The sequence below is a fragment of the Hyperoodon ampullatus genome (genome assembly GCF_949752795.1).
Source record: "Hyperoodon ampullatus genome assembly, chromosome: 9".
Classification (NCBI taxonomy): domain Eukaryota; kingdom Metazoa; phylum Chordata; class Mammalia; order Artiodactyla; family Ziphiidae; genus Hyperoodon; species Hyperoodon ampullatus.
Window position 1 is genome coordinate 101,173,509 of NC_136922.1, and position 17,032 is coordinate 101,190,540.

General features: G+C 44.6%; 1 protein-coding gene across 1 annotated transcript in view; it reads left to right on the forward strand.

Annotated features, from left to right (window-relative positions):
* Window positions 1-17,032, forward strand: part of CNTNAP2 (contactin associated protein 2) — a gene marked incomplete at both ends in the record, with an annotated part of 2,063,650 nt that overhangs the window by 1,894,897 nt on the left and 151,721 nt on the right. The window lies entirely within an intron of this gene.

The window sequence follows — 17,032 nt, forward strand, 5'->3', positions numbered from 1 at the left end:
CTTTTTTCTCCATGGTCTCAGATGTCTGGAGCTTATCGCATTTCCCAGCAAAGGTTATTTTGGTTTATCTGACCTGCTTCCTTCATGACTCCAATGCAATGTGAATAACTATTTTCTTTTCTTCTATGGATGCTTTGCCTTAAAAATCCTCAAACCTTCCGCAGCATCTCAGACTCTGGTTGTAGGCTTTCCGTACACAAAGAGACGGTTTTATTGCGACACTCAAACTTTATTTCAGGTTCACGGATTGTCCCTACCCCCACGACCAATTTTTACAATGAAGAGACCAGCCTGGGAGACACCATGAATAAAACATGGCATGAGGAGGTCTCCCTGGGAACTAAGGCAAAGATCAAGGCTGGAACTGTCACTGCATTCTCTAGAAGGAGTTCAAAATAGATACCTGTCAGGAAGAAGAACAGCAGGGGGATGCTGTTTTGTCAGTCAAGTGGAATGTCATTTGGCAGGGGTTCAGCAGCCTCTCTGACCTCATTTGGATTCGGATTTGGCTGGTAACTGGGAAGTTCAGGTTGCAAAGGAAAGGCACAAGCCCCGTCTCTTCATGAGCACTGGTGGATGTCAAATTCATAACTCGATATGGAGTTTACGCTTGGCCTTTAGCAGTAAATGCTAGAGAGCATTTTCAGGAGAGGCCTTTCCTAGGAAAATGACAACGTGCAGTTACAGTCTATTGCACAATCAAGCAAATGGGGCATAAGTAAGCTTCTCTCATAGTGATGGACAGTCGCTGAGTCTAGCGCAGTGCCTGTCACGTGTTAGGTGCTGCAGATTACTTATGGAGTAAACCACGCCCATCTTCCACCATAACTCAAGTTTGATTCAGAAAAGCCAACAAGTCTAGGATTAGTATGGTGGTTTATACCATTACAGGAAAGGGGTGGTTTTATACCATTTTATCAACATTGTGTTTATTGGCTTTTGATTAGAGGCATTCTCTTGTTTTAAGGTGCGCCATCTGTCACCTCTCTTAAAGAAAGCGATTATCTTGCCATTTCACCATTGCAAAATAATATTAAAAGTTAAAAAGAGCTCAGCAATCAGCTTGAAGGACAGTGTCAAGGAAGGGACCTGTCTCAGCTGCGGAGTTTTGCAAGGTTAATCCTCACTGTCTCCAAGAAAACACGTCGTGTGTCGGGACTGAGCCCTGTGGGTTGAGGAACCACATGCAAAGACGAGGGTGGGTGAGTGGGAGAAGCGAGTCCAGGTGATAGGCTAAATAATTCCATTTCCTGGTGCATTTCCCCAAACGAGAGTCTGGAGTAAAGAAGGTCAAGGTGGCCTCCCTTCTGCCCAATCCCACCAACTGGGGAGTCTTTGGAAGGAAGCAGCAGCTCTGTAAGAACAAATATCATCTTAATCAGAGCTGCTGTCTGCTGCAGTAAATTAGAGATTACCCTGAAGAAGGGGAGAGGGATGGACTGTTTTCAGGACTTGGGGCTCTTGAGGAAAGGCTGAGAAATCCACACAGTGGAGGAGCCAGAGGCCTGCAGAGTCCAGGGGACCAGAGCAGGGCTGGGGAGAATCGGCTTCTATTGCTCAGGGTTCTTCTGATCACAAAGGACAGAAAACCAGTTCAGAATCCATTTGTAGACAAAATTCCTAGGGTAGGTTATAGAATTTAAGAAAGGGAAAACCAAAATTTTGAAAGAATCCAGGGGACCTGGAGGATTAAAACAAAGCCTAGGCCACGACCTAGTGCCTCTCTCTCTCTTTCTCTCTCTCTCCCTCCCTCCCCTTCTCCCCCACCTCCTTCCCTCCCTCCCTCCCTCCATCTTCTCTGCTTGCCCACCTGCCTCTGGAGGACTCTGGACAATTCCTCTTGCAGCAGGCTTCATCTTCCACACATCATGGGACACAGACACTGAAGTCGGCTCACATCTTCCCAGTTTTGCTGGGACCAGAAGCAAGGTCCTAGTTTCTCGGTTCTCATTTTAAAATCCGGAGAAGGTCTCTGATTGACCTGGCTGGGGTCACACACTCCCCCTATTGTGAGGAGAGAGGAACAGTGACTGATAGCCCCTCATCAAACCTCATGATCAGAGTGGGGAGTCGGGGAGAATCCTCCAAGGAACAGGACTACAGTTCCAGGAAAAGGAAACACGATGGGTACGAAAAACTTTGGCTGCACAATGCTTTGAGGTAAAGGAGAAGATAGAAGTGGGAAGCATTCTAAAAGGCACGGAACTAATTCGGCCATAGGAATTGTACCCAGGGTGTTGGAAAGCCCTGTCCCCCACCTCCTCCTTCTGTCATACAATGGGATGCAATGGCACTGAGATTTCTGGACATGTTTAGAAAGCTGATGCCTCAACCCACTTGAATGCAGCCTGGAAAGACTTCATGGTCTGGGGTGCACTGGTCTTTGTCAGCCCGGCCTCTCCAGTCCAGCCCAGATGGAAAACAAAGGTAGACATGGTGGAGGAAGAAAAGATATGGTGCCTACTTCCAGACAAGCAGGTCGGGCCGATTCCCTGCTCCCATGACCTGCTTTCTTGCAGGCAGGGAAGACTGTAGAGAGTGGACGTAATTCCAAGGGCACCTTTAGAACTCCAAAAAAACACTCTAATTTTTTTTTCCTGGAAACAATCTACAAATCCATCTTGAGAACTTCTACAACCTCAAGAATGTATGGAGAAAGATATAATAAAAGGTTAATCGTGATTATTTCTGTGTAAAGGAATTATAAAATGGCTTTATTTCCTCTAGAGTTTTCTATATTTCCTCATTTTTTTTTAAGCAGAGGTCTTCTTAGAAGCCCATATGATTTAAATTTGTTTATTTATTTATGGCTGTGTTGGGTCTTCGTTTCTGTGCGAGGGCTTTCTCTAGTTGTGGCAAGCGGGGACCACTCTTCATTGTGGTGCGTGGGCCTCTCACTATCGCGGGCTTTCTTGTTGCAGAGCTCAGGCCCCAGACATGCAGGCTCAGTAATTGTGGCTCACGGGCCTAGTTGCTCTGTGGCATGTGGGATCCTCCCAGACCAGGGCTCGAACCCGTGTCCCCTGCATTAGCAGGCAGATTCTCAACCACTGTGCCACCAGGGAAGCCCCCCCTTACATTTTAATTTTAATTTAAGCCCCTCATTTTTTAATTATAAGTGTATGTTGCATTTTTATAATCGAACAAAAATGTAAAACACGGGGGCTTCCTTGGTGGCGCAGTGGTTGGGAGTCCGCCTGCCGATGCAGGGGACACGGGTTCGTGCCCCGGTCTGGGAGGATCCCACATGCCGCGGAGCGGCTTGGCCCGTGAGCCATGGCCATTGAGCCTGCGTGTCCGGAGCCTGTGCTCCGCAACGGGAGAGGCCACAGCAGTGAGAGGCCCACATACCGCAAAAAAAAAAAAAAAAAAAAAAAAAAAATGTAAAACACATATATCCTCAACCCATTCTGATAGCCCCCAGTTACAAGAAAATATAATGACAAATATATTTAAATAATTTCAAATTAAAATGTACTTCTCATCAAAGAACAAAAATAAGGCTAACTCAGAGATGAGTTTAAAAGTGCCATGGAGTGTCGACAGATGAATGGATAAAGATGTGGCACATATATACAATGGAATATTACTCAGCCATAAAAAGGAACAAAATTGAGTTATTTGTAGTGAGGTGGATGGACCTAGAGTCTGTCATACAGAGTGGAGTTAAGTCAGAAAGAGAAAAACAAATACCATATGCTAACACATATATATGGAATCTAAAAAAATGGTACGATGAACCTAGGGGCAGGACAGGAATGAAGACGCAGACACAGAGAATGGACTTGAGGACACGGCAGGGGAAGGGAGGCTGGGATGTAGTGAGAGAGTAGCATGGACATCTACACACTACCAAATGTAAAGTAGATAGCTAGTGGGAAGCTGCTGCATAGCCGAGGGAGATCGGCTTGATGCTTTGGGACGACCTAGAGGGGTGGGATAGGGAGGGAGGGAGGGAGGCTCAAGAGGGAGGGGATAGGGGGATATATGTGTACATACAGCTGATTCATGTTGTTGTACAGCAGAAACTAACACAACATTGTAAAGCAATGATACTCCAATAAAGATGTAAAAAAAAAAAAAGTGCTATGGAATGATGCCTTTGGAATTAAGGTAAAATTCTATACATTTATATATGTGCAAACATCATATAATTTAGATGATGTTTGTCAGTGTTTACAGTGTTTTTAAAAGCAGGTTTGCTTTCCTAGCTGGGTTTGGCTAAAGCTAACTTTAAATTAATCTGCATTCCCTGAGCAGACACTGTCTGCAATGGTGCTGAGCACTTGAGGGAAACTGACCTTGGATGAAACATTTGCTGCCAAACAACAAAGTGCCCAGTGTCCACATAGAGACTGAAGAACCGACTCTCAGAGTTCTCAGATGCCAGCGCAAACCAGAGCCCAGGACAACCCTCAAGATGCATCATTGGGCCTCCCTGGTGGCGCAGTGGTTGAGAGTCCGCCTGCCGATGCAGGGGATACGGGTTCGTGCCCCGGTCCGGGAGGATCCCATATGCTGCAGAGCTGGGCCCGTGAGCCATGGCCGCTGAGCCTGCGCATCCGGAGCCTGTGCTCCGCAACGGGAGAGGCCACAACAGTGAGAGGCCCGCGTACCGCAAAAAAAAAAAAAAAAAGATGCATCATTTATGGAAACTCACAGTTGCACCCATGATAAAGCTAAAGGCTTAATGCCAAATGTAAAACAGACCCCGAGCAGGCAGAGAGCACCCGAAATATACTGTCTGTGATTAAAAACTGTGCCAATTAGCATGCATCTGAGAACTGAACATCACCATTACAAGGAGTAATTTCAAAGCCTTGTGTTACAAATCCTTTCTCCTTACTTTCCTGCCTGCCTGCCGTCCCTGGCTTCACCCGTCCTCCTTCCCTTCCTTTCGTCCCAGCCACATTGCACAGGGGATATAAGGTGGTTTACAGGGAGTACACAAAACGAAATTGAGAGTTAAAGTAAGTCACAAAACGTAGGGCCCCAGGACAATGGGAAAATGGAATACGGTTACCCAGGTCAGAAGGTCTTACCCACTTGCGTAAGTTTGGCTCGGAACTTCTTGGTGGCCAGAAGTCCACAGCCCATAAGCATAAAATATACCAGTTCTTCTAACGAAATGGAATGTTTCCTACTCTATCATTCTTTCCTTTTTTTATCTACCATGGATTCTATTTACTGGCATAGCAAGCTGCCCATAGCACGATCCACTTGGCAACATCACATGCATGATGGTAGCTCACATTTACTGATGCTGTGGTCCAGGCACTGTGCTAGCACTTGACACACATTTTCTCATTGAGTCTTCACGATAGGCTTATGAGGAATGCACCACTAGTATCCCCATTTTAGAGTTGTGGAAACTGACACTCAGAGTGTGATGTAGCTCACTCAAAATTAGGAAGCAGTGAGTAGCGAAAGCCTAGATGAACCTAGGTCTACCTCACTGAAGTTTACACATGCTCTTAACTGAATCACTTAGTAGAGAGATGTCCAGGAGGGGGACCATAAAATGTTGGAAATGGATACCTCTGGCCAGTTAGAAATTGAGTGATGTTGTTGAAGTTATAAAATAGTTCAAAAATATGCAGAAGTACAGAGAATAATAAAACATACACCTATGGACCCACCATCCAAACACTAAAAATTTTGGCATTTTGCTATATTTCTTCAGAGTTTTAAAAATGCAGTGATAGTTGAAGGCCCTTCATCCTCCTTGTTACATAGCTGGTACCGAGAGAGGTGGTACGCAGGGCCTTCACCAGCGTTTCCGCAACAAATGTGTTTTTCACAAACCTGCTTGATGTAGCATTTCCTTGGGAAAGTCAAGTATAACTTAAAAATGGATTTCAGCCCAAACAGTTCTGGAGGCAGTGGCGTAGGACAGGGTGATGGGAGATGAAGGGGACAGGGGCTGAGGTGATACAACTTTCTGATATCCTCACCTGATCCAAGGATAAAATTAGCTCAAAAAATGAATTAAGTACATGTTCCTTGAATAACTATCAAATATTTAGGGGTTTTATGGAAGTTATACAGTGAGGGTTCAATGATATAGTCTCTGGCACAGATACTCCTAATCCATTTTCTCTGAAAATCCAGTGAACAGATGGTAAAGATGTATCATTTTGGCTTTCATCTAACTGGAGGGCCAGTTCCCTCTTTGCCAAGAAGAAGCTAACAGATTTCCTGCAAGTAAAATAAGGACTTTCTTAAATAATTCCAAGTCCTCAGAAACAAATGATGATCAGGTCCCCAAATTTTTATAGCACAGAGAGCATGACTTCAATTGTTTTCATCAGGAATTTTCAAAACAAATGTTCCTCAGACTCAGTGAATTACATCTCTTAAAATAAAGACGGTAATTTCTTACCTGCTATTAATCAGAATTTCAACCAAATTGTATAACAGCAGTTGCATCAATTGCTCATTGAGCTGTATATTGAATATGAATCCTAAAAATGGTCAGAGGAAAGTGTTACCAACAATAGTAGCAAACGGTGAATGCTAAACACCAGGAATATAGAAAAAGACTAAGATAACACCAGTTGCTGTAACAACCCTAAAATGTCAGCGGCTAAACCCAATGAAAGTCTGCCTTATATAAGATATATTTTTTAAAAAGGAAAGTCCTGGGCTTCCCTGGTGGCGCAGTGGTTGAGAGTCCACCTGCCGATGCAGGGGACTCGGGTTCGTGCCCCGGTCCGTGAAGATCCCACATGCCGTGGAGCGGCTGGGCCTGTGAGCCATGGCTGCTGAGCCTGTGCGTCCGGAGCCTGTGCTCCGCAACGGGAGAGGCCACAACAGTGAGAGGCCCGCGTACCGGAAAAAAAAAGGAAAGTCCTGTGTTCTGTAGCAGTGATGAATTCATGCTGGCTAGACGCTCTGAGGACGTCCTGCTGCCGCCCTTGGCCATGGGAGTAGTTCCTTGAATAGGCCAAATTCCTGTCCATTATTTGCGTGGCTCTCCATGGCTCTCCTCTGAACTGGATGTTGGCGATAATGCATTCCTTAAAGCTGTGCAGCTTCCAGGGACCGTTCCCTGCAGGTGTCGATCACACTGAGGGTTGTTTTATACTCACAAGCCTTTGTAGACCAGACCTGCAGTTTCTTTGCCAATACAGTTCCTTCAGAACCTGAGTTGGCTTCTGATCTATCTGCTTCCGATCAGTTGCGTGTACCAGTAGATACGCCCTGCATTCTTCCCTAAACGTGGCTCTTGGACCGACATAATCATTTGCTTCCAGGGACCCTTGCCTCTCTCTCAAGGTCATGGCAGCTACCTTGAGGCCATCTGAGACAAGAGGCTTAGGTGGTTGTGGTGGGGTAAATACTCTTAACTTTAACCTCCCGCATGGCGCTGAGCCAGTTTGCTGAGCTGAAAATCTTCATGTGCCTTCGTTGGTCAAAGCTTTTTGCAGTTTTATTTCTTACTCTCTGGTGTGAGGCTTTAAATTTTTGGACTTTTCTCTATTCCCTTTCACTGATGTTTGGAAACTGGCCAATTCTTTTCTGAACTCATCTCTTCCTTGACATAGGCAGCAGGAAACCACTGATACCTGTGGCCATTCTGGCTCTTTTGAAGCACCTTCCCTAAAGCCACCGGTCATAGGCACTTAGTCTGCTTTCCAGGTTATGTGCGGTGACAGATTTATAAAACATTTGCTTGTATACCATTACTGTCTGTCTTTCCAGCCTCTAATATCCATACCACAGGACCAATGCTACAAATGTTAGGTTTCTCTTGTGGCAGTACTCTGCTTCAAGATACTCATTTATGTTCATTGGGGCTACGTTAAATACTATAACAAAAAAGAAGTTCATAGATTGTGGTGATGTTTTCATGGGTATATACTTAACTCCAGACTCATCAAGTTGAATACATTAATTAGGTACGTTTATTTGTAGGTCAAAAATAAATAAATAAAATAGATCGCAACAACAATGAAAAATTGTTGGAGGAATTTTATTAGCAGTAAAATGAAAAGTAATTCGATTATAGACTTATAGGGCAGCTATATATGTTCATTGACATGAAACATTGATGGGCAGGGTGGCACCACTTTTTGTATGTGGAGAAATGTTCAATTGTAAGGTGTTTCAAGTAACCACCTCAAGCCAGGAGAAATTCTCTCTGTACTGGAAGAGCCTGAATAATCACGTCATGTGGTGCTCAGAATACTTTCATACGTACCCTCATTTGACGTGCTCAGCCTTGAGTTGGTACTATTAGCCCATTAAACAGCTGAGAAAACAGAGGTTGAGGATGTCCAGGTGACTAATAAGGTCCCAGTGCTTGCGAGAGGCAGACTCCTATCTAGAACCCATATAACCAGACCCCTCCTTCCGGAGCTGGTCACTGCTCACCCCATCGCCTCTTTGTCACCTTTGAGAGCCATCAAGAGACCCAGGCTCACCCCTGCCCATTTGCCTTATAAACTTTTGAAAATTCTGAAGAGTTTTAAATAAAAGTAAGTCTTTTGGAGGGGTTAGTGTTTGAAGTCGATGAGGGTAGCAGTGGGAGAGAGTAGCATGTTTGTCTGATAAACTCTTTTGACCTGTGCTGTGTTTAGAGACAGAAAGGTGCAGAGGACAGCCTAGGAGGTGATAAGACAGCCTTCCACGTGGCCCAGAGAATGCCCCCTGCAGCTGGGAGGTGAGACATGGACGCTAAAGGCTCTGGGAAAAGAGGTGGAGAGAGCAAGCTTTTTAAAAAGTGCTGGATCTGCTTATGAAGATGATTTGGTTTAAATGGCTTTTCTCAAGAATATTAATAAAGATTCCAGGAATCCCACCTCAACCCAACACAGGAGAATCCTATTAAGGCAATAATAATAACACTAATAAAGTAGTGGTAGTAGTAGTAGTAAAAGCAATCAATATTTCTTGAGTGTACTATGCACCAGTCTCTGTCTTACTGCTTTACAGGCTGTACTTTATTCAGATCACCCTCCTGTGAGATAAGTACCATTATTCCCATTTTACAGATGATGAAACAGAGACACAGAGAGGTCAGTAAGGGGTAGAGCTGAGGTACAAACCCAGGTTTGTCTGATTCCCAAGCCCAGACTCTAAACACTGTGATTTAACTGATATTTAAATTGACCATGAATTAGGTGGTCTGGTCAGAGGCCATAGAGGACCCTTCCTCACATACATCCACCTACATTAGAAAACTGACTCAGCGCAATTTCTACAAAGTGTTGTTAGATAACAAATGAAAGGTGTAGAAAAGTGCATGCAATATGACCTCAGTGTTAAAAGAAATAATGACATAGAGCCTTTAAAACGAACCATGGGGCTTCCCTGGTGGTGCAGTGGTTGAGAGTCCGCCTGCCAATGCAGGGGACACGGGTTCGTGCCCCAGTCCGGGAAGATCCCATATGCCGCGGAGCGGCTGGGCCCGTGAGCCGTGGTCAATGAGCCTGCGCGTCCGGAGCCTGTGCTCCGCAACGGGAGAGGCCACAGCAGTGAGAGGCCCGCGTACCGCAAAAAAAAAAAAAAAAAAAAAAAAAAAAAAAAAAAAAAAAAAAACGAACCATGAGTAGCATGTATGTTAAACAAGAAATAAATATATAGCCTACTGCAGTTTATGAAAAGGTATATTCATTTTTTTGAAATACCGAATTACATGATAGTCTCCTTAGAAAAAAATAACTATGTAATGGAGGGAAAACACTTTTTTAAAAAAGAAAAGCCCTATTGAGATTTGCCGGAGGTCATAAAATCGCAGCTTTTCTAAGTGAAAAAAGAAGTAAGCAGTCCAACTTTCAGGCCAGTGTTTGTGCCACATAAAGAGTTCCACATCAGTTTTCCTGGAAGCATGGACATAACCTCTGGTCCTTCCATCTGAGCATCCTTCTCTCCTGTGCTAGCATGGAGCCTGGCCTGAAATTAGAAGCTGAGGCTCAGATGAATTATTTAAAAATGTGGGCCTTTATTACCCTTGAACTTTCTGCCAAAAACGAACAATACTAAAAAGTGTATAGCTGTAAACACAACTGAAAATGTTAATATCAGATGTTGTTCAAGCCTTTATTTAAAAAAATAACACTGTTTGGAAGCATTAAATCTTTTTAGGGATGTCAGAACAAATAAAGGAAGTTGACCTCACTAGTCTAAGGCCCTGCTCTGAGATTACATTTACTGTAACATCTTCCCTTTGGCTAATTTACTGTTTCTCTCCTCTGGAAGATGAGCTCACAGCCTTGGTCGTGCATCACAAGCATGCTTGACAGAAGGGCTGTGATCGCGGGAATAGTGATAAGCCCTTTGATGTCTCTAATCCTTTCCTCCGGGAGCACTCCGACCCACGCACTGGCTCTCTGTTCTGTTTGGGTTCTCAGCAAGTGTATTACTGCTTCTCTTCCTGCATTCACGGAAGACCGACTCAGATGTTTACTTATGCAGAGGGCATAGGTCAATGTTTTATTTGTTTCTCATATCATTACAGTGGTTTAATTCTGCAGAAGATACCTGGGAAGAGAAGAGACAGGAATGTGTCTATTGAAAACTTGCCCATTAATTTGGTCTGCACATGTGTCAGAGTTTGTTTTGTTTTGTTTTCAGTATTTCCATATATCCAGAGAAGCCTATTCACAGTCGAGACACACATCAAAAACCTCATGACCCCATTAGCTTTGTGTCATTTGGTTTTAGATTGGGCTTTGGGTCCTTGGCCCATGGTAGGGTATTTTAGCAAATTTTCCTTATTTATTTCTGAACAGAAAGTAGGACTGTTTGGTGAAGTGTCTCCAAAAAAGAGAAACAAGATACACAACCATCAGTGCCGAGGATTCCTCCCCCTGCCGCCGTGTGTTCAAACTGACCTGCAGCTTTAAACTGAGACCGTCTGTATACTTAGTGGTCTGGGCACCCACTATGTAAGGTCTCAGTTCCGAGGTGTGCAGTGGAGATGTGTGACAGAATGTTCTCAAGATGATTCTGGGATGTTCCATTAACAGTGCATTTTTAAAAATATTAAAACCATACGATGATCACTGAGAATTTAACACTATGACATGTAATTGACATTAATCTCTTATCCTTGTCTGCCACTCAGCCCACGGCATGATGGGAAATTCCGAACAGCAACCATTCCTTAAGCCTGACTTGGGTAAAATCAGGGGGTCATCAATGCCATCCCATATGGCTGCTTATGAAGTACAATTAAAATTAACTCAGCTTCACTGAGTATACATTGAGGAGAACAAATATATACTGTGTACCTATTACATGAAAGAAATCCAGGTAGACAATGATGAGTTGGTGGGGCAGGAGGAATGAACGAAATGTTTACGAAACTCCTTTACCCTCAAGGACTTTATATTCTGGGAGGAGAGAAAAGCTGTATACACACTCGATACACATTTCTTCAGATAGTGGAAGCTCATTCCGCCTAATTCTCCTCGGCAAGACACTTAACAAGTTGGTCTCCCAATCAGCGTATAAATAATAGACTGGGGATCTAGCAGAAGAGAGTATTATGAGTCTTGGCTGGTAATAAGGCTATAGCACATGAAGCAGGATTTCCCTTTGAGGATGGTCTGCGGCTAAACAGCGACCCCCATGGATTGGGATTGTTGTTACTAAGTTGTTAGTAAGACATAATTTTTTTTTTTTTTTTTTGCGGTACACGGGCCTCTCACCGCTGTGGCCTCTCCCGTTGCGGAGCACAGGCTCCAGACGCGCAGGCTCCGGACGCGCAGGCTCAGCAGCCACGGCTCACGGGCCCAGCCGCTCCGCGGCATGTGGGACCCTCCCGGACCGGGGCACGAACCCGCGTCCCCTGCACCGGCAGGCGGACTCCCAACCACTGCACCACCAGGGAAGCCCAAGACATAAATTTTTAAACATCCTTATTGACAGATCCCTCCACTTCCTAACTCTGTGTTCTCTGGCAAGTTACTGAATGCTCTGTTTACGTATTTGTAGAATGGGAATAAGGCCACCTATTTTAATGGGGTGTGTGTGTGTGTTAAATGAAAATTTACATGAAAATATCGAGCATCTTCTATGGCCCAATAAATGCTACTTCCCTTCCTTCCTTCCCAAGTCCCTTCTCTTTCTTTAAAGCAAAAAGTAAGAGAGCAGCTGTTAGGTCATTATCAGCAGGGCCTTCAGAACCAAGGTTCCTGTTCTATCCATTTGCAGTTCAACCCAGGGAGCAAGTCCTCAGCACCTTGTATGTTCACAGCGGGCAGCATGGCTGGTGCCTTCAGAGCCACAGTCCAACAGAAGAGACCGTCAATCACACAGACATGAACCAGGGGCCAACTGAAGTGTGGACTCCTGCTGAGGAAGCACAGAAAAGGGGGGGAAATTAATCATCCTGGGGGTGGGAGAAATGGATCAGAGGAGACTGAGGAAGTCATTTGAGCTGTGCCTTAATGTTTGCATGAGGGGCGGGAGGCCCACATTATCAGACTTATTTTTTACCACAGGGGTCCAATATTTGCTCTTCTGCAATCCAAAAAAATTAGAGGGGAACCGAAGAAAAAAGAAGTTTAACCCATCAAACTCATCTGATCTGAAACAGAAAAAGACTCATAATGAATATGTCAACACTTCCAAGTTTTTCATTTCTTTTCTAAAGCAATTTCATCTGCAAAAGAATTATGTGCTCTAAGGCTAGACAGGACCTCCATTCCAACGCTCTAGAAAAATGTGTTTACTTCGCTTTACATTTCTTACAGCTCAGTGGGAAAACAGTTGCAATGCAATTTCTGATCCAGTTTACGGTTTGAGATGTCAGTTCTCTCTTTTCTCCTCCAGAATGCAGCCAAAGCTGTTGGGAGCGTTCATTTTTTCCCCCAAGCACATTAAGTCCATAAATCATCTCTCAAGAAAGAAAGTAAGGTTCCCAGATTTCTATTTAGTCTGGCATGAAAACTAAAGTCCAATCTGTGAGGCATTATATCGTTATATCCATCTACAGTGCACTAAAATCACTCTCAAAGATAGTAATTCTCAAAGCAATTTTGTAACACAGTAGGCAGAGCGGTGTTTCCCATGCACAGGTAACTGGAAGCAGGTTCCTATCTCACATAAATATATCTCCTCTCTGAAAAATAAATGTATCCCCACATGCAGTCTGAGATTCTGAAGGGTTACACTCTGCCCTTTTACTCAGTGAAGGGAAAAGTCAGCACAGGGACTGAATGTGAGGATTTTGATGGACCGGGTGGCCTGGAGCAGGTCCTGAGCTAGTGCTAAGATGCCCTCTAGTGGTCATTAGCCAGAACCAGTGCTGAGCGTGGGGAAGGGAAAACTTCCGTATGAAACTAGCTTAGGTGAGGCTTCTACAAATGCTCATCTAATGCAGAGTCAGGAGTTGTAATGTGGGTCATTTGCATCTAATGTGAAATACTGGGATGGCCATGGGGCTTGGTGTTTCTTATATAAATGGGAGCTTGATGTCACGTTCAAAGGTACAGCCCAGGGATTTCGTTCTCACCTGTGCTTCTCACAGCTCTGTCCCTGAGCCGTGGGCACTAGAGAGCCTGAAGAAATGTTTGCTGAGTGACTGGATAAATGAATGAATCACATTTATAAATAATGGATTCTCAGCACATGTGCTGCATTTGAGAGTACAAAGATTCTTTCTGCTTCCTAAGGTGCATTTGATTTGCATTCTTCCCTGTCGTGGCTAGTGACCTAAAAGAATTAGCCCTACCCTAACATCTCTGAGATGAGGAGATGTGATCTGAATGCTGGAGGGGATGGAAATAAAAAACTTCACGGGTAGAAGCGAGGGTCTGAGCTGGTAATTCAACAGTGAAGGTGGCACAAGAGCATCAAAAAGGAAGTGGAAGTAAAAGGAAATAAAGCCACTGAGTAAATACTGCCGCTCCCTCCAGCATCCCCCCCTATATTGTCACCCAGGCCACCAGCAGAAGTTAAACTGGAGAATACACAGAAATGAGCCCTCTCTACCCCTGTGAGGATGACATCGGGATCTGGATTATCAACCCACAGCCTCTGCCTTTGCTTGTGTGCTTAAGCCCCACAGCCGAACACCACAAATGCACAGTGGTGCCAGCGGTGAAGTAACTGACAGGCTTCTGTAGCCTCTGACCTCCGACGTTGAAGTCATCTCCAGAAACCCGTCCTGCAGCCAGAGATGGATGCAGACAGCCAGGGTCATGTAAATCAGAAGATCCCAGGGGCTTCCCTGGTGGCGCAGTGGTTGAGAGTCCGCCTGCCGATGCAGGGGACATGGGTTCGTGCCCCGGTCTGGGAGGATCCCACATGCCGCGGAGCGGCTGGGCCCGTGAGCCATGGCCGTTGGGCCTGCGCGTCCGGAGCCTGTGCTCCGCAACGGGAGAGGCCACAACAGTGAGAGGCCCACATACCGCAAAAAAAAAAAAAAAAAAAAAAAAAAAAAAAAAATCAGAAGATCCCTAAAAGGAGAGGTAGCAAGATGGGGGCCAGGAGGACACCAGGCAGAGGCGATGCCGGGCTGTCCCTGCCCTCCACTAATTCCCAGGAGTACTTTGTGCAGCTGCTGTGGACATCCTGCCAGCCTAGCTTTGCAACAGCACAGGATTCAGGCAAACACAGTAGAGTAGCTCAGAGTCTACAGGCGCACAGACCTCTGGGCTGTACCTCTCGGAAGCTATGTGTCCCTTTAGGCAACGTAACTTAATCCCAGGGCCTCGGTTTCCTCAACTGTAAAATGGGGTGAATGAGAGTCTGTGCCCACAGGGTTGTTTGCAGATTCAGTGAAATAATATGTGTAAAGTACCTAAGGTGGGATCTGACCTGGCGTTGACTTTCAAGAAATGTTAGCTGCTACACTGATGATGATGTTGATAATATGGAAAAGGGGGAAGAAGAGGATCAGACTTTGGGGGCATATCCTTTGCACGTTTCCTCCTTCTCCCAAATCCTTTCAGCTACGGATTCTTTTTTCCCAAGATTGTCAAGGGAACCCAGGCAGCATGTCAGGAACCAAACCTTCTCTAGAAGATTGCTTAATTAAGAGCTGGGACTTGGGCAGAGCCCAGAGTGGGTCTGGGGTCAGCGTGAGGTTCAAGATCCACAGACTCACCCAAGCCTTTCCTGGAGCAGATTTGAATACAGGCTCCAAGTCCAAAGCTACATCTAACAGGCTTCCAGGCTGAGAATTAGCTTGGTCCATTTTGTTATAGCTTTAACACGCACGCACGCATGCACGGCTGCGTCACAAGAGAAGTGAATGCTCTCCTTAGATTTCTTACCTCATTTCTTCTAGTCTTTCCTATTTCCCATTCCTCACCACCTCTACTAAATTCTTCCACCCCTCCCCACATTCCACTTCTTGGAACAGGCTCCAAACACAGCCTTAAAAAACTACATTGTTGGGCTTCCCTGGTGGCACAGTGGTTGGGAGTCCACCTGCCGATGCAGGGGACACGGGTTCGTGCCCCAGTCTGGGAAGATCCCACATGCCGCGGAGCGGCTGGGCCCGTGAGCCATGGCCACTGAGCCTGCGCGTCCGGAGCCTGTGCTCCGCAGCAGGAGAGGCCACAGCAGTGAGAGGCCCGCGTACCGCAAAAAAAAAAAAAAAAAAAGCTGCATTGTTTCCAGGCAGCAGAGCCTCACTGCTTTCTGTAAAGCGAGCGGAACGGGTCATCGTTCGAGCTGTTAGACCCCGCATTCACCCCACATTCTGAAGTCGCTCTGTGTTTAATGATTTTCTTGATACACCTTTATACACTTTCACCTGGAACAGAATTTAAAGGATGTGGATACCAGTCCTCTGATAATTGCCAATTTTTAGACTCCACCCTGAATATTGTTATTTCTGCCAAAACCTACTGGCAAAGTAGTATCGATAGAGCCTCTGTACAAAAAAGAATGTGTTTGCTGAGTTTTCTTAATATCAAGGACTTTAACTATATAACAGTTGAAATCAATAGAAATGTAACCTTTTCAACCACATAAAATGAGTTCATTTTTTAAAATTAGTCTTTTTCTGCCATTACAGTGTCATGATTGCAGGAGGAATGAGGTCAACCTAAGCTTTAATGAAAGACCATTCAGGAAACAAACTCAAACTCATTTAAATACTGAAGCCAGTGCCTTAGAAAACCAATAAAGTAAAAGCACCTGGGGTCGCTTTACTTAAACACCCCACATATAAGAATCATTCCACAAGCACGATGTGAGCAAACCTTTAACCCCAGAAGACCAGCCAATTAGGAAGAAAATGCTGTTTCATTAAATAGGTTTAGAACCGTAAAGCCCTTATCCTTAGTCTGATTAGACGTACAGCATTTAAGTTTTCTCTCCGTATTTTAAACATCATCTGGAGAAGAATCATTGATCAGTGAATTTACTTAGGAAAGTCATTAGCTTTTAGGGTTAGGGGTGTGACAGAGATAGAAATCGCAGGTTCATTTCTTTAAAAATAACAAACACCGGATTGTGCTCTAATGACCAGGAGCCTTAGAATTGCAGGGAGCCAGGAGTGTGCTTTCTAACAACACAGCCTGGTGTCCGGCACATAGTTATGTGTATTAAATTGAATAGCTACCACTGAGTCCGTGGACCTGGGTCAGACACAAACCTCTTGGTGCCTCAGTTTCCTCAGAGCTGAGTATGACAATATCTTTTTCCACCTCCTTCCCTAGATACGAAAACAAAGATGATTGTCACAAACCTCTTCCAGTTCTTCTCTATAAACAACAATGTAAATTGCAAACTTTAGTCATAATATTTGCTTAGAATAATTTTAGAATTGGAATGGTCTTTACGGGCCATTGAATCCAACCTCTGACCAGACTTAGAATCATCACCTGTCCCTCCTGGCGTCACCAGATATGAGAAACATGCTATTCTTCTTTTTTTTTTTTTTCTTTTACTGAAGTATAGTTGATTTACAGTGTTGTGTTAGTTTTTGGTGGACATCAAAGTGATTCAGTTATACATACATATATATATATTCTTTTCCAGATTCTTTTCCATGATAGGTTATTACAAGATATTGAATATAGTTCCCTGTGCTATGCAGTAGGACCTTGCTGATTATCTATTTTAT